The sequence below is a fragment of the Acomys minous genome (genome assembly GCF_964271855.1).
Source record: "Acomys minous genome assembly, chromosome: 8".
In the NCBI taxonomy this organism is placed as follows: Eukaryota; Metazoa; Chordata; class Mammalia; order Rodentia; family Muridae; genus Acomys; species Acomys minous.
The window spans coordinates 18,894,254-18,915,090 of NC_140489.1; the positions used below are offsets into that span (position 1 = coordinate 18,894,254).

General features: G+C 46.8%; 1 long non-coding RNA gene across 1 annotated transcript; it reads right to left on the reverse strand.

Moving 5' to 3' along the window:
• Nucleotides 1-8,806: 8,806 nt before the first annotated feature.
• LOC311602800 lies at nt 8,807-20,332 on the reverse strand. Its single transcript, XR_014780852.1, has 3 exons — nt 19,471-20,332; nt 13,724-13,807; nt 8,807-9,980 (listed from the first exon to the last, which is right to left on the reverse strand). It is a non-coding gene; the product is annotated as an uncharacterized lncRNA (long non-coding RNA).
• Nucleotides 20,333-20,837: the final 505 nt, after the last annotated feature.

The following is a 20,837-nucleotide window of genomic DNA, read 5'->3' on the forward strand; positions in this document are numbered from 1 at the left end:
AGTGGTCCCATGAGATTATAAGGTAGCTCAAGAATTTCTAGGCCTGGCAGCATCAGTATCGCAACGTCTCAGCACGAGACACTGCTCATGTCCTTAGTGACACTGATAGTGAGAAACCTGCCAGCACACCAGTCATGTGACTGCGCAGAACATCCAATTACAGCCAAGACACAGTATACACTAGTATAGTAGATCGCTGTGTTACTGGTTTATGTATTTACTCTACTTCCTTCTTATTTTAAAATAAGCTATTACTTATTTTTAAAAAGAAAGAGAGAGAGAGAGAAAGAGTCAGGGATGGTGGTGCATATCTTTAATTCCAGCACTTGGGAGGCAGAAGCCAGCTTGGTCTACAAAGCAAGTTCCAGAATAGCCAAGGCTACACAGAGAAACTCTGTCTCAAAAAAAAACAAAAATAAGCCAGGTGGTGGTGGTGCACGCCTTTAATCCCAGCGCTTGGGAGGCAGAGGCAGGCAGATCTCTGTGAGTTCGAGGCCAGCCTGGTCTACAAAGCAGGTCCAGGATAGCCAAGGCTACACAGAAAAATTCTGTCTTGAAAAATCAGAAAAAAACAAACAAACAAAAACCCAATAACAACAAAAAACTAAATAAATAAATAAATATAAAAACAAAAGAAACAACAAAAAAAGTTTAGGCTGTTGAGATTCCTCCATGGGTAAAGGTGCTGCTTCCAGGACTGATGATGGCCTGACTTCCACCTGCAGAACCCCTGACCTCCACAAGTGCACTAGGTCATGTGCCTGCCCTCTAAAACCAGGAAAGGAGTTAATAAGGAACCCCACTGTAGAAAATAAATAAATGTGCTACCAAGCAGTACACCACATACGCTGGCAGCAAGCAGTCTCTCACCCCTCATGTTTATCTCTAGATGACATCATTCTCTCTTGGGCTTGCCTTAATTTCATGTTGTTTTGTTCATCATGGCCCTAGGAGCAATAGATTCTCTCTCTCTCTCTCTCTCTCTCTCTCTCTCTCTCTCTCTCTCTCTCTCTCTCTCACACACACACACACACACACACACACACCCTAAGATGGGAAGGAAAGAGCGATGATATCATGAACATATACACACGCAAATAGCCTAGATGTATGGTCGCTTATGATACAGATTTGTAAATATACACTGGGACATTCTCACAATGACATAAGCTATATAACAAAACTTCTCAGAACATGTCATTAATGCCCACATGACCCTTAAGTAAAGAAATGGATAATGACTAACTGATTGCCATAGTTTGGCTCTAGAAAGTTCCTCAAAGTCCTGTGTGTTAAATGCTTGGTTGCCAATGCTTTGGCCCTATTGAGAGTTGGAATTTTTAGGAAATGGGACCTGGTAAAAGGACGTTAGGTCCCTGAGGGCACACCTCGGAAGTAGTACCTGAGACCTCAGTCCATTCTTATCTATTTTAAAGTTTTCTTGAAGTTCTGCCTCCCCAAAGCAGTCCCGAAGCAACCAGTGGAAACCTCTGAAACTATGAACGAAACTAAGACTTTTCCTCTTTTTAAGTTGAGCATCTTGAGTATTTTGTCACAGTAAGGTTGACCAGCACTAGAAAAGGTGGCTAAAGGGACATGTGTTGTTTGGGGCTGGTTATAGCTTCTCTGCTTTGGGGAGTCACTCCCCCACCATGTGTACCGTCACCAGGGAGAGTGGCTGCAGGTGCAGGGCTCCTGGGTGAGGCTCCTTGCCTGGAGCCTGTGAGCTTGGCTCAGTCACATGGGCAGCCTCTTCTGTTCCCTGTCCACAAGGGTGGCCACGTTGCCGGAATAGAGGTCACCACATTCAGTTCATTACTGGTCAGTGGAGGGAGAGAATGCGGCTTCACACCTGGATCTGTAGTAATTGGTTACATGACCTTTGATGTGTCAGTCAAGCTATCTCTGGGACCCCATTTTTCTCCTCTGGGAAGAGAATAAAATGTTACAACCACGGCTTTGAGTAAACAATGCTGCCTAGAAGCAACACAAATTTTGGGAATCTGCAGACAGACCCTTCAGAAAAAGGCAAAGTCTTTATGACTGAGGATAAATGCAAGCTGGCATAATTTGCCTTTTGAACGGAAATGAGACCCAGCACAATGAGAACATGGCAGCTGTCCCTAGCCACTTAAGGGGCTTGTGTATCCCCTTGAGCCCAGCCTGTGTATCCACATAGTGAGGCTCCACCCTCCCATCCCCACCCCACCATCCCCCACCCCCCTTTTCAAAAATTAAATAAAGCCGGGCAGTGGTGGCCCAGCACTCGGGAGGCAGAGGCAGGCCATCTCTGTTTGAGTTTGAGGCCAGGCTGATCTACAGAGAAAGTTCTTAGGCAGCCAAGCTACACAGAGAAACCTTGACTTGAAAAACAAAACAAAAGAAGAACAAAATAAAAACCTAGAGTCGCCAATAGGGAGCATGGATGGGAAGGGCTGGGGAGCTGATTCCTCTCTATCATCCCACATTGACCTAAGTGGTTGGTCACATGGGTGTCTGTGATCGTCACATGTGTAACTACTGATAACTCTTTGTGTGTGAGTATACACATGTATATGTGTAGAGGCCAGAGGTCATTTCTCAGTTGTGTTCCACTTTGATGTTTTTGTTTTTTCTTATGAAGCAGAGTTGAGGTTCAATAAGTATATGTTGAAAAAAATGTTAGTGAATTTATTTTGTGGGTGTGCGTACGTGTACCACATATATGCATGAGCTCGTGAGCATCAGAAGAGGGTTTCAATCCTCTAGAGCTGAAGTTATCGGCAGTTGGGAGCCACCATGTGGGCACTGAGACCTGAACCTGGGTCCACTCTGTAAGAACAGTAAGTGCTCTTAACCGCTGAGCCACCTCTCTAGTCCCTAACATAGGCTGAAGCACAAGACTTAAGAGAAAGGGAGGTGTGTTGCGCACACCTGTGGTCCCAGCGCTAAAGGAGGCAGAGGCCTGTAGATCTCTGTGAGTTCGAGGCCAGCCTGGTCTACAAAGTGAGTCCAGGACATCCAAGGCTACACAGAGAAACCCTGTCTTAGAAAAACTAAAGGGTGGCCGGGAGCACTCAGAAAAAAGCAAGACACACCCTAGAATGTGGTGTGGGGTTCTCTGAAAAGAGTTTCAGAAAGTAAGACATACCCAAGTGTGGATACAGCCTTGAGTTTTGGAGACAGGGTCTCTTAGTAACCTAGAGCTAGCCAAGTAGTCTAGTCTGGCCAGCTAGTGAGCTCCAGAGACCCCCATGCCCCGGGTCTCCAGCGGTGAGAAGGGGAACAGTAGACACAAACAGTACACCAGACACGTGGCTTCTAAGGATGGTGGGGCTTTAAAGTGAAGGAAAGGCTTCCTTTTACATGTCAAAAGAACCCCCTCAGAGAGCAAACTTGATCTTCAGACTGACTCCAGCAGCCTTGGAGGGGTCTCCACCAATCCTCAGAACAACAGGAACGTCTGAGCTTTTATAACCCTTTTTAGGACTGACAGGAAGGTCTGAGTCACGTGACAAGGGGCATGGAGAAGCCAGGTACCATAAATTGAGGGTGGCTTCTTAACTCCATGTCCTAGACAGAGCTGCATGGAGGATGGCCTGATTTAGATTATGGGATCTAATACCCACCTATTAGGGGTCACGAACAACCTCTCCCCACCTGTCTTTTTTTCTGTAGGTTCATGATCCAGGGTGAACAAGCTAGAAAAGACTCATCTTGACATAAGATCGCTCCTCCAGTATTATTATGAAGGAGCAAACTGAGGCCCCAGAAGGCAGCACCTAGCCTTCCTTCTTTCCTCCCCACCCACCAACCCCCACCCCGACCTGTCCCAAAGGGTGTAGCTCTGGACCCAAGGCTGTCTTCTTGCCTTCAGCTTCTGGACTGTGCAAGGGAATCAAGAGTCTAGAGACCATTTCTTCCCCTTCTGGAATCCATCTCAGGTTGGGAAAACAAACAAACAAAAAGCTGTCAGTCAGTGGTCCTACGCACCCCCCCCCCCCCCGCAGCTCCGCTCAGATGCCATCAACCTCAAAGCGATACAGGCTTTCCAATATTTTTTTTTTTTAAATGTGTGCATACCTTCCCCAGCTCACATCCCTGACTCTGAGCATCCTCCTGCCACCCTCTCTCTTAAAGAACTGGGTGGGGGTCTGGAGAGATGGTTCAGAGGTTAAGAGCACTGACTGCTCTTCCAGAGGTCCTGAGTTCAATTGCCAGCAACCACATGGTGGCTCACAACCATCTACAATGTGATCTAATGCCCTCTTCTGTCATACAGGCAGAGCATTGTATACATAATAAATAAATAAATCTTGAAAAGAAAAGAAAAGACAAAAGAACTGGGTGGGAAGGAACATGGCCTGCTGCAGGAGGCGTAAAGATTCCAGCTCAGACAGTACAGCTAGCAAGCAGCTCTTTGTCTGCTCCTCACCTCAGCAAACAGCCTCATTTCCCTCTGCATAAACTGTCTCTAGCTTGGAGGCAACAGGAACTTTGCAAGCAGTTGTGAACCCAAGTCATTTGCCAGGCATTACAGTGACTAGGCTACACCGGCCTCCCTATGTTCTAGGAAAGGGAACCAGTTTATCTTGAGGCCCAAGGCCGCCAGGGTGAGGGGCTGATCTCTGATGGACACCTGTGACCTCCTGCCTCACTCGGGCTAATGAGGGCACCTGCTCGTCATGACGTCGGAGCCTCTCTGTCCTTTCTCCATTTCCCTCTCCCTTGTCTTCTAGAACAAGAAAGGATCATAGAGCCAGGCGTGGTGGCACACACCTGTAATCCCAGCACTTGGGAGGCAGAGGCAATCGGATCTCTGTAAATTCAAGGCCAGCCTGATCTACAATGTTAGTCCAGGACAGCCATGGCTATTACACAGAGAAGCCCTGTCTTGAAAAACCAAAAAGTAAAACTAAATAAATTAAAAAACAAAACAAAACAAAACAAAACTTGTTTAAGAAAGGATCACAGTGGAAGACTGAAGTCCATTTTGCCAGCTTTCTTAGAAACTGCAAACTTACCCAAAGACGTTGCAACCCTCTACCTCTATGGATCGAAGGGAAAGGCCACTCAAGTTTGTGGGCCTGGGATTTGTTCCCAGCCCAGGCAGGAGACCACAGCATGATGGATCCTATCTTATGGAGGACCAGGCCTGGGCCTTGGTTACAGTTTAAAGAATGGATAACTTTGTTTCCCTTTTTTAGGGTTCATTGTTTGTCCCTGCAGGCAAATCCAGTCCATGCTGTGACCAGAAGAAACAGGACCAGATGCAAAATGCCAGGGCCTGATGCAAGGGACAAATGTGGGGGCCTGATGCAAGGGGCAAATATGGGGGCCTTGTCCAAAAGTTACCATGGTTTTCAAGATGGTGACCCGGCATTATGCTAAGTATAGGTCCTTCTGCATTGGATGTCCAGGTTGTACACCTGTGAAAACTGCCCTGGGAGAAGACATTCATTCATTCATTGGTTCATTCATTCACTCATTCATTCATTCAGCAAACAGTGAGCACCACTTTGTGCTGGTTTAAGTCACACAGCTGCCAAATAAATGCCAAGTATGTCAGACCTGGTAAACAGTGGCTGCTCAATAAGTGCTGCTGCTGCTGCTGCTGCTGCTGCGGCTGCTGTATGTCTGTGTGTGTGTGTGTGTGTGTGTGTGTGTGTGTGTGTGTTGCTGCTGCTGCTGTGGCGGCGGTGGCAGCAGTGGCGTATGTGTGTGTATGTGTAAGTGTGATGTACGCATGAATATGTGTTCATGTACAGGTGTGCATGCTCATGTACATGCACATATGAGCTGCAGTAAGCCCTGCCCTCCTCTGTTGCTCCTCTGACTCACCCTTCCAAACCAGGATGCCGCAGAGACATGTAGACTGCACGCTGCACGACAAGAAGGATGCTCCCTGAGCCGAGGAGGGCTGAGGCTAGCAAGCCAGCTCGGCAAGCCTCAAGCTCAGCTCTTGAGAATGTGCTCCCTTAAGCCTCTGGTGGGTTCTCAGAATGGATAGAGATGGGCTGCTCACTACTGCCTCTGCCTCAACCCCCAACTCCACCACGTCCAGCTTAACAACCCTAAACAACTGCATGTCACCTGCAGCACTGGACCCCGGAGCTGCACTTGTCCTGTAGGTAGACTCTGTCTGCTTGTCTGTCTGTGAAACTATCTCTTCCGCTTTCTCACACCCACCCACCCCCCACTTTAATCAGGCAATAATGTCATGTATACAACATCATGCAGTTCTGGGGGAGGGGGGGAATTATCTATCACAGCTTTACTAGCCTCAGCTGTCCCCAGCCCGCATGGAGATATGGGAGGACTTCATTCCCAACTCTCCCATCTCCTGCCCTCAGGACTCTCCACCATGCAGGAAAGAAGCCTCCAGGGAGCAGAGAGCCATCAGCTACTTTCAAAGAAAGGAGGTCACTTGGGGGGGAGCGGTATAAATTATAAGCCTCCTGTGCCCCCTGTTCTCTTACCACCAACATTCATTAAGTCTCCTGAAGTTTCCATCGTAAGTGATCTCAGAGAAGAAGCATCAGGGCTTAGGTCAAAGCATTCCAGTCCTGAGCTAGAGAAATGGCTCAGTGGAGAAAGTGCATGCCTTGAGCGCACAAGTACCTTCATATTAGAAAGCTGAGTGTGGGGCTGGAGAGATGGCTTAGAAGTTTAAAGCAGTGGCTGTTCTTCCAGCGGTCCTGAGTTCAATTCCCAGCAACCACATGGTGGCTCACAACCATCTATAATGTGCACACCCTCTTCTGGTGTGCAGGCATGCAGGCAGGCAGAGTACTATATAATAAATTAAATAAATAAATAAGTCTTGGTGTCTTTAAAAAAAAAAAAAAGAAAGAACGCTGAGTGTGGTGGCATGTATTTATAGTCCCAGGGAGGGCTGGGTAACTGGGCTTTCTGACCAGCCCATCTAGTTTGCATGCCCAACTCTAGGCTGATGAGAACCCTGTTTCAAAAATCAAAATGGAGGCACAGGAAAGATGGCTCAGTGTTTAAGGATGTATACTGGTCTTGCAAAGGGCCTGAGTTCGATTCCCAGCACACACTCAGCAAGGCCTGTAACTCCTGTAACCACCTGTAACTCCATCTCAAGGGCATCCAATGCCTCTGGCCGCCATCTGCCATTAGTGCGCACACATGCACATACAGACGTACACATAATTAAAAGAGGAATTAAAAAACAAACAAGGAAGCTGGCATGGTGGCACATGCCTGTAATCCCAGCACTCTGGGAGGCAGAGATAGGAGGATCTCTGTGAGTTCGAGGCCAGCCTGGTCTACAAAGTGAGTCCAGGACAGCCAAGGCTACAACAGAGAAACCCTGTCTGGAAAAGGGGTTGGGGGGAGATAGCACCTACGGAACAAATATGTGAGGCTGTCCTCTGACCTCTACATTCAAGGTGGACACCGCACACTCATATGCGACTCTGCGAACACACATACCCACATTTGTTTCTTGCCCTTGCAGCTGCCTGCCTGTGTGGTCTCTGGTGACCCTCAATTCCCCATCTGTAACTAGGAGACAGTGCCAGCCTTCCTCATAGAGACCTGGGAAGAGTCTGCGGACACTGCGGGGACACAACTTTACATCTTTGTGTTTGTCACGGAGACGCCCTACAGTAGCCTGTGGGGACTTCCTGTGTATTTGGCTGCTGTCCCCAGCAGGGATGGAGGCACTGATGGCTGCCACCTCCTGCTCTGGGGGAGAGAGGAGAGAGGATAAGGAGATGAAGCTTTGCCCTGCAGCTTGCAGAGTCCACCCCCTTCCCACGTGATTTTTTGATTGACTGGTTGAGGTAATGAAATTAGCTTGGAGGCAGCAGCTGTGTATTCAGAACAGCCAGGCTCTGTTCTTCCTGATTAGAGGGGGTGGGGGTGGGGCAGGGAGTGTGTGCGTGTGGTGGGGGGTAGAGACAGAGGAAGAGATAGGCTTGTTCAGAGTATGTCCAGAATATGAACAGGAAAAGAACACAAAACTGGAAACTCCTTCTCATCAGTCCTAGCACCTTCCCCTCCAGAGCCACAAAATCATGGTGAGGAGGGTGACAGGTAATTTGCATGGTGAAAAGGTGCAAATTAATATTAATTCAGTGTATGAAGAGGATCCAGGCTACCCCTTCGATAGGACCCACCCCAGCTCCTGCCTTCCCTAATGCTCTTTCCCCCCCCCCCCTTTTTGTACATTTATTTATTTAGTGTGGAAGAGGGTCACGCCGTGCCATGGCATACTTGCGGAAGACGAGGGTGGGGGTGGGGGCGGATGGAGGTTGGGGACGGGGGGGGGGGGGGTGTATCAGCCAGCGGGAGTTGGTTCTCTTCTTCCACCATGTGGGTCGCAGGGATGGGACTCAAGTTGTCAGGCTCGGCCGCGTGTGTTTAACTACGACTCCATCTCGCCAGCCCTCCTTGGTGTTTGTGGAACAGGAAGAACTAAGGCTAAAGGTGTATCAAGTGGGTAAGGTCAAGCAGAGCTACTACCCGGTAAGTGGTAAGCGCGGCTCTGATCCCTGCGGTCTGTGCAGCAAAGAATCAGGAGGCCCAACACTTTTATGCCGTTCCTATTGGTCAAAGCAGATCACGTGGTCGGCAGGGCAGGCAATCCCTGCAGCTGTGAGGCTGTGTCAAGGGCTTGGGTATGAACTGCAGGGCCAATGTACCCCATCTACCAAAAGCTCAGTCTCACAGGTCGCTAGGCATAAGTCACTTCACCTCTGCCTTCCTCCAGGCTGTACCTCCTCCCAATCTCTCCCCCGCCCCCGCAAAAGAAGTGTTTCCAGTAGGATCTTAGAAAGAGCGTGGATCTCTGGCAGAAAATGAAATATATTTTGAAGCATTTTGCAAGTACGAAACATAAAGCACAGACAAGCAGAAGTTCCTCTGACTTTGCTCGCTGCAGAGGGAAATTTGCAAATCTGTCCTGCAAAGCGTTTCGTTTCAAGAAGCAGAAAATTGAGCTGGCAACGTGTTGTTTATGAGCAAATCCTAGGATCCGGAGTAAAAAAGCAGCGTTCAAGCCCACGGACTATTTTCTCAGTGTAAGACGGAGCCTCGGTTTCATGTTAACACTCCTTTCCATCAGCAAACCCCCTTCCCCACTTCTCCAGAATAGCTGGGGCAATCAACTGCAGAAACATGGCCGTTTTTGAGGCTCCAAATGTCCCTGTGGCTTGTCTCTGTGAGGCATCCATCATCCGTCTTTGGAGCTTGGGCCTCTGGGGACCCTGCATGGTGCAGGAAGGACAGAAGAGGAAAGGGAAGAGAGCTGTGGGCCGGGAGGGGTCGGGGGGGGGTGCGTGGAGGGAAGTCGGTATTCACTCCCTTTTCACAGTGAAGACTGTTTACCTCCGAGCCTGTGTTTTTCACGGAAATGGAGACCGGCAGAGGAAAAACGCCCTTGTGAAACATTTCCATGAATTTATGTTGTTCATCTGGAGCGTCACAGACTTCAAAGAGGTCTCTGGGTTTTGACATGGCCAGGGACACAAGGCTGGCCTGCTTTGGGCTATTTAAGATCCCTAGTTACCTGGTACCTCATGGAGAACAGCAGCCGAGCTAGGTAACTGGTGCCACCCTGGGCTTCCAGGGCTTAAGGCAAGTGCACATGCGTACCCCCACAACATTCAGACCCAGCTATCATCAAGAGAAATAAATATGGGAACACACAGTGGGTACAGGGCCATATGACCCTGAGAAAGTCACTAAAAATCTCTGAGGCTTAAGGTAATGTCCATACAGGGATAAAGCAGAGACTCAGTGAGGAAATGAGGATTATTTTGTTTTCTTTAGAAACAAGCCAGGACCAGGTCCTTGGCATGGACATCCTTTGGCATGGCTACCTGGTTGAAATGTTCCATAAAATAAGAATACGTCCAGGCCAGGTATGGTGGTACTCAGGAGGCAGAGCTGGGTAGATCTCTGTGAGTCCAAGACCAGGGAGATTAATTAGTGCGTTCCAGGCCACATTCTTCCAGGGGTACTTAGTGAGCCTATCTCAAAAAAATAAAAATAAACGAATGAGTGAATACCTAAATAAATAAGACGTTACCGAATGAAGCCAGAGACTAACCAGTGGGTACAAGTACCACTGAGGTGAAAAGACCTGGATAGCCGGGGTGAATACATGAGGTAAGATGCCCAGGGAAGACGGAGGGACTTGGAAGGTAAGGAGGTGCTGAAATGAACAGCACAAACAGACACGTGCAGTACAGTCGGTCTCTAGTGCCTACAGGAGTCTGGTTCCAGGACACTCCCTCCCTCCACCCACCCCCAGATACTCAAATCCGCAGTGCTCAATTCTCCTGTGAAAACTGGTTAGTCATCCTACATAATAACATGCATGTGCCTGGGAAGCATCTCTAGATGCCTTAAAACAAGGATGAATACCATATAAATGATTGTTAGACAGGATAGTTTGGGGAATAACAATAAGAGAAGAAGAGTATGTGTTTGGCTCACGTGCAGTTTGTTGTCGTTTGTCCCCCACCCCACCTCCTCAAACCCCGGTTTGTAGTTGGGTAATGCTGTTCATATTGAAACTTCAGCCCGGTGGTTGTGGTGGCGCATGCCTTTAATCCCAGAACTCCGGAGGCAGAGGCAGGTGGATTGCTGTGAGTTCAAGGCCAGCCTGGTCTATAAAACGAGTCTAGGACAGCCAAGGCTATACAGGGAAACCCTGTCTTGAAAAAAACAAAACCAAACAAACAAGAACATATTGAAACTTTAGACTACAGCAGCAGAGGCCACACCTTGCAGAGCTCCAACAAACATCTCATTACTAATCCCTCCCTCTGACTGGTTGGGTCTCCTACCGAAGCAGTAAAAAAAAAACAACGTCCAGTCCAGTCACCTGCAGCAGCCTCAAAGCAGGAGACTTGGACAGGGTGGGGCTGAAATGACAGCTGAGCTCAAGAGATGAGACCGGGCTCCGAGCCTTCCATCACCCCCAACCCCCATATTTTCTTTCTTTTTAATATAGCAAAAAGCTTTCGCCTTTTTTTTTTTTCTGCAGTGGCACAGAGGATTTAGGTATTTTGCATTCCAAATGTTGATTCATGCTTTAGTCTAAACCCGTAAAATGAATTCCTAGTGCTCAGTGTTCTACAGAAAAGCCCCGAATCCTGAATCCTGTCGGCAGCCAGGCCAAGGTCTCATCAGAATAATGCAGCACAATAGGATTTGTATGTTGACAGTGCAGAGTGGAGGAGAGAGGGGAGGGGAAGGGAAGTGGGATATTGAGCTCTCAGTCTTTTAAATTTTGGATGGTTTCCATGGAAACTGGCTAAGTTTTCTTCTTTGTTCTCTGCCATTTTCTGGAGACACCGAGAGTAGGTTTGGAGAAGGAGCAAGCCTCATCTGCTTCCTGGGACTCCGTCCCAAAGGGGACAAAAGCCAGCGACTGAACAAGCCCCTCACTGATGTAAGCCCCCTTCCTTCCCACATCTGTCTGCGGGCCTTCTGTGGAGCTGCACGTTGTGTGCTTGCTGCAGCTGCTGTCGACGCGTAGGCGGCATCAGGGCAGGAGTGGGGAGCCGGCTCCTCCTGCCTATAGTCTGTCTTGGATGCTCAGAGGCCTCCTCGCTGCTTGGACTTCAGAGGGCCTGCGTGGACAGCTCCTCCTGTGCCCTCACTGCCTTCTAGGACCTCTCTGGATTTACCTATGAACCTTTTGCAGCAATAGAATCATGCAGCCTGTCCTTTTTTTGTGTGTGTCTGGCTTTCTAAACTTAGCGTGGTGTTTTCAAGGTTGCATGTATTGTTAATAATAACATTGTCCCTCTTCAGAGCTAAGTGACAATCTATTGTAGGGATGGGCTTGGTTTTTTCTTTTCTTTTCTTCTAATTTATTTAACTTTATATGCATTGGTATATGGGTGTCAGATCCCTTGGAACTGGAGTTACAGACAGTTGTAAGCTGCCATGTAGGTGCTGGGAATTGAACCCAGGTTCTTTGGAAGAACAGACAGTGCTTTTAGCCACTGAGCCATCTCTCTAGCCTTTTTTTCTGGTTTTTTGAGTCCAGGCTGTCCTGGACTCGCCTTGTAGACCAGGCTGGCCTCAAACTCACAGCAATCGGCCTGCCACCTCTGCCTCCCAGAGGCTGGGATTACAGGTGCCACTGTACCTAGCTGGGCTTGTTTTTTTCATCCTTTCAGAAGAGGGCATTGGACACTCTGGAACTGGAGTTACAAATGATTGTAAGCTGCCATGTAGGGGCTGGGAACTGAACCTTGGTCCTTTGCAAAAGCAATAAGTGCTCCTGACTGCTGAGTAATCTCTCCAGACCATTACTTACACATTCTGCTATGCTCTGAGCCCTGTCTAGATGCAGCCAAAACAATGAGAGAAATGGGAGAATAATATTTTTGATTTTGGTAGTTTCATCTATCACCTCAAAACAGGATGACCCTGTATGTTTAGCAGCTTAGAGCAACTTTTTGTTGTTGTTGTTGTTGCCCTAGTAGAGCATATTTTGTTGTTGTTGTTGCTGTTGTTTTTTAATCTCATGACCTTGGGGGTAAAGAATTCATACCTGGTCTGCCTGGACTCCTGAGTTAGTCTAGAACTCAGATACTTAAATTGTGGCTTGTGGAACAGAATGTGGAAGTGATGGGAAAAAATGGCAACAACAAAAAGATTTCTAAACACACAACCACCAAAAATTAATTCACAAGCAAATGTTTGATGAGGGATACTGAGAGAGCTCATTGGGTAAAAATGAATAACTATTTTGTAAAGGTATAACAAATCTGAGGTGTTTCTGACAGAGCTCAGCGTGGGCAAACCACAGGACTCCATTGCCGCCTTGGCTCTGATCTGAACGTAGCACATGTGCAGTTTGCATTGTGTGTGCCATTATGCCGTGTAACACTAAACCAACACGTCCCAAAGTGCCTCAGCTTAGAGTCCTGATTATTGCATGTCATGATTTCAGTGTGTTTTACCATACACAAAAATTTTCTTATAGAAACATAATGACCTAATTATGAAAAACAAAGACATATACTATTTTCCTACTGTCATTTCTCAGCACATAGCACACTTGTATATCTTTTGATTGGGTTGTGGGAGGATGTTTGATTTAAAAAATTTTTTTTAATTGCTGTTTGAGGCATTGACTTGATTTCCATTACAAAGACCGCTAAATGACTCTTGTCTTAGGATTAGGACAGGGTTCCAACAACTTCTGGAATGACCCTACATAACCTTCTTCTCTTTTGAACTACGTACTTATGTGAAGTTGCATTTCTCAGCCTTGATAACTCTAAAATCAAATATTTCCCGATCCTGAGAAACATAAAGATGCTTCCAAAGGTGGAAGTGGGAAAATATGCCTGGCAGTGGTGGTGCACGCCTTTAATCCCAGTACTTAGGAGGCAGAGGCAGGTGGATCTCTAAGTTCGAGGCTAGCCTGGTCTAAAAGTTAGCTCCAAGACAGGTAGGACTGCATAGAAAAACCCTGCCTCAATAAACAAAAAAAAAAAAAAAAAAGAAGTGGGGAAAAAATCTAACTTTTTAAGGCTGGAGACTGGACCCATCCCTCCTTATAACAAATCCAAAGGGCTGAGATGAAGACCCCATCTTCCAGCGGGAGACAAGGTTCTACTGTCATCCAAAACAAATCGATCTATGCTTAATCTGAACAGAGCCTTCATCCATGTTCCACTGCTGTGAAGACACACCGTGACCACGTCAACTCTTACAGAAGGAAGCATTTAATTGTGTTGCTTACAGTTTCAGAGGTTTAGTCCATTTTCATCACAGCAGGAAGCATGGCAGCCACGTAGGCAGACATGGCGCTGGAGAAGTTCTACATCTGGATCCACAGCAGCAGAAAGAGAAAGACACTGAGCCTGACTTAGGCGTTTTAAACCTCAAAGCACAGCCCCCAGTGATACGCTTCCTCCAACAAGGCCACACCTCCTAATCTCTTCCAAGTAGTGCCATGCCCCAATTATTAAGCATTCAAATATATGAGCCTATGGGGGGTGGGGTGGGGGGGCAATTCTTATTCAAACCACCACAAACAACTTGTTTTTAACATTTCTATTTCTTTTTGGGTCAGTTTTCTGGAGTTTATATACTGTGCATAGTTACTAGCATCTACTTTCTTATACTGTATTATGAGAGTTGTTGTTTTGTTGAATTTATTATTTTGTGTGCACTTGTGCTCCTCTGTGTGTTAGTGTGTGTATGCGCTTGCATACTGGTATGGGTTCTTGTCTTGTGTGCCATAACGTATATTTGGAAGTCAGAGGACAACTTTCAAGAGTCAGTTTTCTCCTTCTACCGTGTAGGGGCTAGGATTCGAACTCAGGCCTTTGGGCTTGTAGGCAAGTGCCTTTACCTTCTGAGTGACATCAGTATGGTTGAGTGTGTGTTTTTTAAATTCCTGTTTAGCTTGTGGTTATGTCCTTCTTTTGATTTTTATTATTTTTTTTTTTTTTAGTAGCATGGACTAAGGTTTGCCTAATAATCTTTGTTAAATGAACTGGAAACAATATGAACTGGACACAATATGGAATGGTGCAAAAATAAAGGTGGATTCATAATGCCGAGGAGAAACATCAGCTGCAATGTATATGAGCTCAGGGTAACTCTATCTCCCTGTAATATTTGTTCTACTGCTTTGACTTTTTCAGGGCTGGACTTGAATCTGGGGTCTTGTCCCTACAAAGCTCGAGCGGTGAGGTACAACCCTAGACCTACTTCCTTGCTAAAAACAAAACAAAACAAAAAACAAAACAAACCCAAAACCTGTGAGATAAGCCCGGTGGTACAGGCTTTTAATTCCAGGAGATCTCTTGAATTCCGGGCCAGCCTGGTCTCCATAAGTGTTCTAGACAGGCCAGAGCTACAAAGTAAGACTCTGTATCAACAACAATAACAACAACAAAAGTAGCAAAGAATATAGTTTACTATTTGTTTTGCTTAGTTCCCTTTCTTTTGAGACAAGGTTTCTCTGTGTAACCTTGGCTGTCCTCATTCTGTAGACCAGGCTGGCCTCGAACTCACAGAGATCCGCCTGCCTTTGCCTCCCAGAGTGCTGGGGTTACAGTTGTGCAGCACCGTGCCCAGCTGTATTTACTATTTGGAGTAAACGGTGCAGAGGTGTATATTCTCAGCGCTGGGCATTACCATCGTCCATCCGCAGATGTTCATCTGACCAAATTGAAGCGGTGACTCCCCATCACCCTGCGCGTGGTGTGTGTATATTCTCTTTTCTGTGTCTATGAATTTGACTATTCATGAACGTCACACAAGTAGAATTATACAGCCTTTCTGTGATTGGCATATTTCACTTATCATGATGTTTTCAATACTCATCCATGTCACATCATGTGCCAGAATGTCTTTTGCTTTCAAGTGTGTGTGTACACAAACATACCCACCCCCAATACACGCACACCACACATACACCACTTGTTTTTTCTTCCATCTATAAATGGACACTTGGGTCCATAAAAATAGGGTTCTGACTACTTTGAATAATATTCCCATGAACGTGGGTGAGCAAATATGTACAGGAGTCCCCACTTTCAATTCTCTGGGGCATTTACTCAGGAGAGGAATTGCTAGATAATATTATGATTCCACTTTCAGTGTTTGACAAAATGGTATCCCGATTCTCGCCACTTTGAATTGTCTGTTGACTTTTTATTTGTTTCTGGGTTTTGATGTGTAGACCTCTTTCATTCAATCTTAAATGTGTTGTGGCTTTTATTAGGACTTCACTTCTCATTCAGTTGGCTTGCGTCTAAGGCCTGCAAAGCTCCTCTAACAACAGAGATGTGCCTTCTAGGATTTTGAAATCCTCTAATTTAGAGATTTGCACATTGTAGACATCAAACCTGAGAGCAAATTATGAGAATACACTTCTCTCGTTGTCATAGTCACTGTTCTGTTTCCATGACAAAGCACCGTGACTAAGACAATGTACAAGCCGGGCGTGGTGGCGCACGCCTGTGGTCCCAGCACTCCGGAGGCAGAGGCAGGGGGATCTCTGTGAGTCTAAGGCCAGCCTGGACTACAAAGTGAGTCCAGGATAGCCAGGATTACAAGAGAAATCCTGTCTCAAAAAACAAAAAACAAAACAAAACAAAAAACCCAAACGAACCAAAAAAAAAAAAAAGAAAGAAAGAAAGAAAGAAAGAAAGAAAGAAAGAAAGAAAAGACAACATATAAAAGGAAGCATTTAATCAGGGTGCACAGCTCTAGAGGGTAGTAGAAGCCATGACCATTGTGACAGGGAACTTAGCAGCAGGTAGGCAGGCATGGCTCTGGAGCAGTAACTAAGAACTACCTTTTATCCACAATCATCAGGCAGAGAGAGAGAGAGAGAGAGAGACAGACACAGACCACAGGCACAGACACAGACACAGACACAGAGAATAAATTGGGAATGCTGTGGGCTTTTGAAACTTCAAAGCATACCCCTAGTGTTACCTCCTCCAAAAAGACCACACCCTTTAAACCTTCCCAAACCCCCCAGTCTTTCACTATCAAGAGTGTTTAAAAGCCCAAAGTGCCAAATCTCTTCTGAGACTCAAAGCAATCTCTTCACAGTTACCCCCTGTAAAATAAAAAAAGCAAACCATACACTCCCAGCACACAGTGGTGATGAATACACATTACCATTCCAAAAAGGAGGAATAGGGGCATAGTGAGGAAATTGTGGGTCAAAGCAAGTCTAAAATCCAGCAGGGCAAGCTCTAAGTCCTGTGACCCCACGCCTGGTATCAAGGAGCTTAGAATGGCTCTACTTTTCTTTTTTTTTTTTTATTAATTTATTCATATTACATCTCAGTTGTTAGCCCATCCCATGTATCCTCCCATTCCTCCCTTCCTCCCACTTCCCCCCTACTCCCCTCCCCTCCCCTATGTCTGTGTCTAAGGGGGGCCTCCTCCCCCTGTATATGCTCATAGGGTATCAAGTCTCTCCTTGGTGACCTATTATCTTTCCTCTGAGTGCCACCAGGCATCTCCATCCAAGGGACATGTTCAAATATGGGGCACCAGAGTTTGTGTGAAAGTTAGATCTCCTTCTCCACTCACCAGTGGCTCTACTTTTCAGCTTTGCTGACTGCAGCCCAGTCCTCCACCCCCTGTCTGCAGCTCTTCCTGGCCGACATCCCATGGCCCTGTTGTCTCCAATGCAGTCCCAGCTACCCCTTCACAGCTTGACACACCGGCCTAGACCTCCAGGCAGGGACTCCCCTGCCACACCCCAGCCTCAGTGGCTCCCCTTAACTGTGGAGAAAGATCGCACAACCGCTTTACTTGTATCCTTCATGACTTTAAAGCCAGAATGCTGTCCACTTACTGCTGTTTGCTTAGATGGCATCTGGCATATGCTTCGATTTGTTGATGGTTTCCTTTTTGGAATAAGCTCTGCTTTGCTTTAGGAGCAGAATTTCCTTTTTACAAGTTGAAAGCTTAGCTGGGTGGGGTCTTGCCCTGAGAGCACCATTCTCTTTATTCCATTTCATTATATATGGGACCTTTCTTGCCTTCTCTGTTACATTCTCTAGTGCTTTTTTTTCTCCTCAAACTGCATTTTGTATTTCTTTTTGTTCTGCCTGTTCTTTTCCATTGTATAAGGGTGATCGATAGTGACCAGGTGGCACAGTCAATACTAGACTGCCTTGAAGTCTCCTCTGCCAGAGAAATTAGTCCAAAACTTTTCAGTTTAGCCTTAGGCAGATTCTTAGGACAGGGATAAAAAACCAGCCACATTCTTTGTCAAATTATCTCAGAAATGGTCTCTGTTCCAATTGTTAATATTGTTCCCCCCTGAAATCTCTTGTGCTGGTCCTCCACAGGCCACACTGGTTTCAGCACTACTGTCTTCCAAGCTCTTACTACCTGGTAGGATTTAAAAATAAATAGAGCAACACGCATCTGATATGGAGAGATTTACTATAGAATCCTGAGCAGAGAAGGGGAGAAGAGATAGGGCCTGAGTGGGCCATGGGGGGTGGGTAGAGAGACAGAGACAGAAACACACACACACACACACACACACACACACAGGAGGGGGGAGGGGGAGGGGAGGGGAGTGGGGAGAGAGGGAGGGAAGAGGGGGAGGGAGAGACAGAGGGAGAGAGAGGGGGAGGGAGAGAGGGGTCGGAGGGAGGGAGGGAGGGAGGGAGGGAGGGAGAGAGAGAGAGAGAGAGAGAGAGAGAGAGAGAGAGAGAGAGAGAGGGAGGTCCATTGGTCCTTTATATCTGGCACACACATGGAGGAAGGCAGCAGATGATGACATCAGAGGTTGCTAAGCAACCTAGAGGCAGGCCCCTTACATGTCAACACTTCGTGCCTTAGAGCTAGGCTTTTTAATTGCTGCAACGAAACACCATGACCAAAAAGCAAATTGAGGAGGAAAGGGTTTATTCAGCTTACACTTCCACATTGCTGTTCATCACTGGAGGAAGTCAGAACAGGAACTCAAACAGGCCAGGAACCTGGAAGCAGGAGCTGATGCAGAGGTGCTGCTTATTGGCTTGCTTCCCCCAGCTTGCCTAGCCTACTTCCTTACAGAAGCCAGGACCACCAGCCCAGGAATGGCATGACCCACAATGCTCTGGGCCCTGTCAGGTTGATCACTAATTAAGAAAATGCCCTACAGCTGCATCTCATGGCTTCATTGCCTCAGCTGTGGCTCCTTCCTCTCTGATGACTCTAGCTTGTGTCAAGCTGACACACGAAACCAGCCAGTGCACTGTAATAGTCCATTAAGCCCCACTTACAACTTTCAACCACTTAAGTTACTTAGTTCAAAGTCTTCCTCATTTCTCAAAAACAACAACAGCAAAACAAAAAAATAAAACGAAAGCTGGGCACAATGCACACCTTTAATCCCAGCACTCGGGGAGGTAGATCTCTCTCTTAGTTTGAGGCTAGCCTGGTCTATAAAGCAAGTCCAGGATAGCCGAGGCTACACAGAGAAACCCTGTCTCCAAAAAAAAGGAAAAAAGAGAAAGAAAAAGAAAAAAAGAAAGACCCCCCCAAAAAAAGCCAAAGAAGAAGAAGAAGAAGAAGAAGAAGAAGAAGAAGAAGAAAGAAAGAAAGAAAGAAAGAAAGAAAGAAAGAAGCCATTTAATCAGTGCTGTCACTTTCGAGGGTAGCATGGCAGCAGACAGGCATGACTATGGAGCTGGGATCTTATCTCTGATCCAAGCACGAGGCAGAGAGAGGACTAACTGGGAATAGCATGGGGGCTGGTCAGTCTCTGGTGATGCACCTCCTCCAACAAGGCCACACCCCTGATCCTTCTGAAATAGTTTCATCAAACATATGAGCCTACGGGGCTGTTCTCACTCAAGCTACCACACTCATTCTCTTCCCTTTAATCCGCTGGATCTTCCACTAGAAAAGAAACAGACGCGGATAGTCCAGGATGAGTTCTCACACAGCTGCAGGTGGTAAGCTGACTGCAAAGACCTGGAAGTGTTTGGAAAGCTGAGTTAATGTATTTACCTTGTTTGAACAGCTGTGGCCAGGCCAGGTTTCCTCCCATCAAAGCAGAAGAGCTCACTGTGAGTCAGCCGGCTCTTGGCTCATCGCCTGCTTCTGGGCCCTTCCACAGGGCGTTTGACCTTGACTTGTAATACGAAGATCGACTATTGAAGGGTGTTTTTTCTTTTTTTTTTTAAGCTGAAGATTCAAGACTTTGGCAGAGAAGACAGGCAGCGAGACACGAGCAGATGGCTTCACTTCCCATGGTGCTGGAGAAGTCTGGGATTCATCCAGCCACTCTAGAGAAGCGCTTCAGGCTCAGAGCTATGAGCATCTCTGAAGAATTAGTCAGTGTCTGAGAGAACTGCAGGAATCCCCGAAGAGGAGAAGCAGAAGAGGCTGGTCTCTGCCCAGGGGTGGAATATCTGAGTGAGTGTTCACAGAGAACGGAGAACCAACCTCTTCCGTAAGATGCCTCTGTCGTCCTCAGATATTACCAAACCCTCACGTGCCTGAATGCTGCAGACGCTACATATGGACCCACCGAGAAGATGCACCGGAAGTTCCCAGGCCTGTCCTGATGGTGGAAGCTCAGCAACACTCTCCACAAGCTTGGCAAAGGAGGTTTCCAAATACTAAATTCTGGACACTTTTACTGTTGTATCCTGGGAACCAACATGAGCTACATCAAACCAAAGCCCCTGTCAAACTGTCTCGTTTCTTCTATGGTGATACAATCACACATTTTTTTTTTCTTTCTTTCTTTTCTTTTCTGGTTTTTCAAGACAGGGTTTCTTTGTGTCACCTTGGCTGTCCTGTAAATCACTATGTAAATCAGGCTGGCCCTGAACTCAAAGAGAACTCCCTGTCTCTACCTCCCAAGGGCTGGGATTAAAGGTGTACGCCACCACCGCCCAGCCTTTTTTTTTTCCTGGTTTTTCAAGGCAAGGTTCGTCTGTGTAGTCCTGGCTGTCCCGGCCTCACTTTGTAGACCAGGCTGGCCGTGCCTCCCAAGGGCTGAGATTAAAGGCCAGATGGGAGTCTTTTCAAGCACTTTGCATGGGCTAGCTATTGTGCTAGGAAATCCTATCATCTATTTCATTTACTCAGCGAGTCATCTCTGAGGAAAATGTGTTCCCACTTCTCAGCAGGACACACGAGAACACAGAAGTGGCAAATTGCCAAAAGTTCTATATCCCTGGAGAAGGCAGGCCACAAATAGAGACCTGTTTGTCTGCGTGCAGAACATAGGATAAGTGTCACTGCGCCTCAGTTCCTCTCATGGTGAAAAAAGCTAAACAAAAAACAAAAAGTGGTGTGGGAGGCTCAGTGGGTAGGCATGTATTGGCAATACCTGATAACCTTTGACCCTCAGATCCTCCACACCG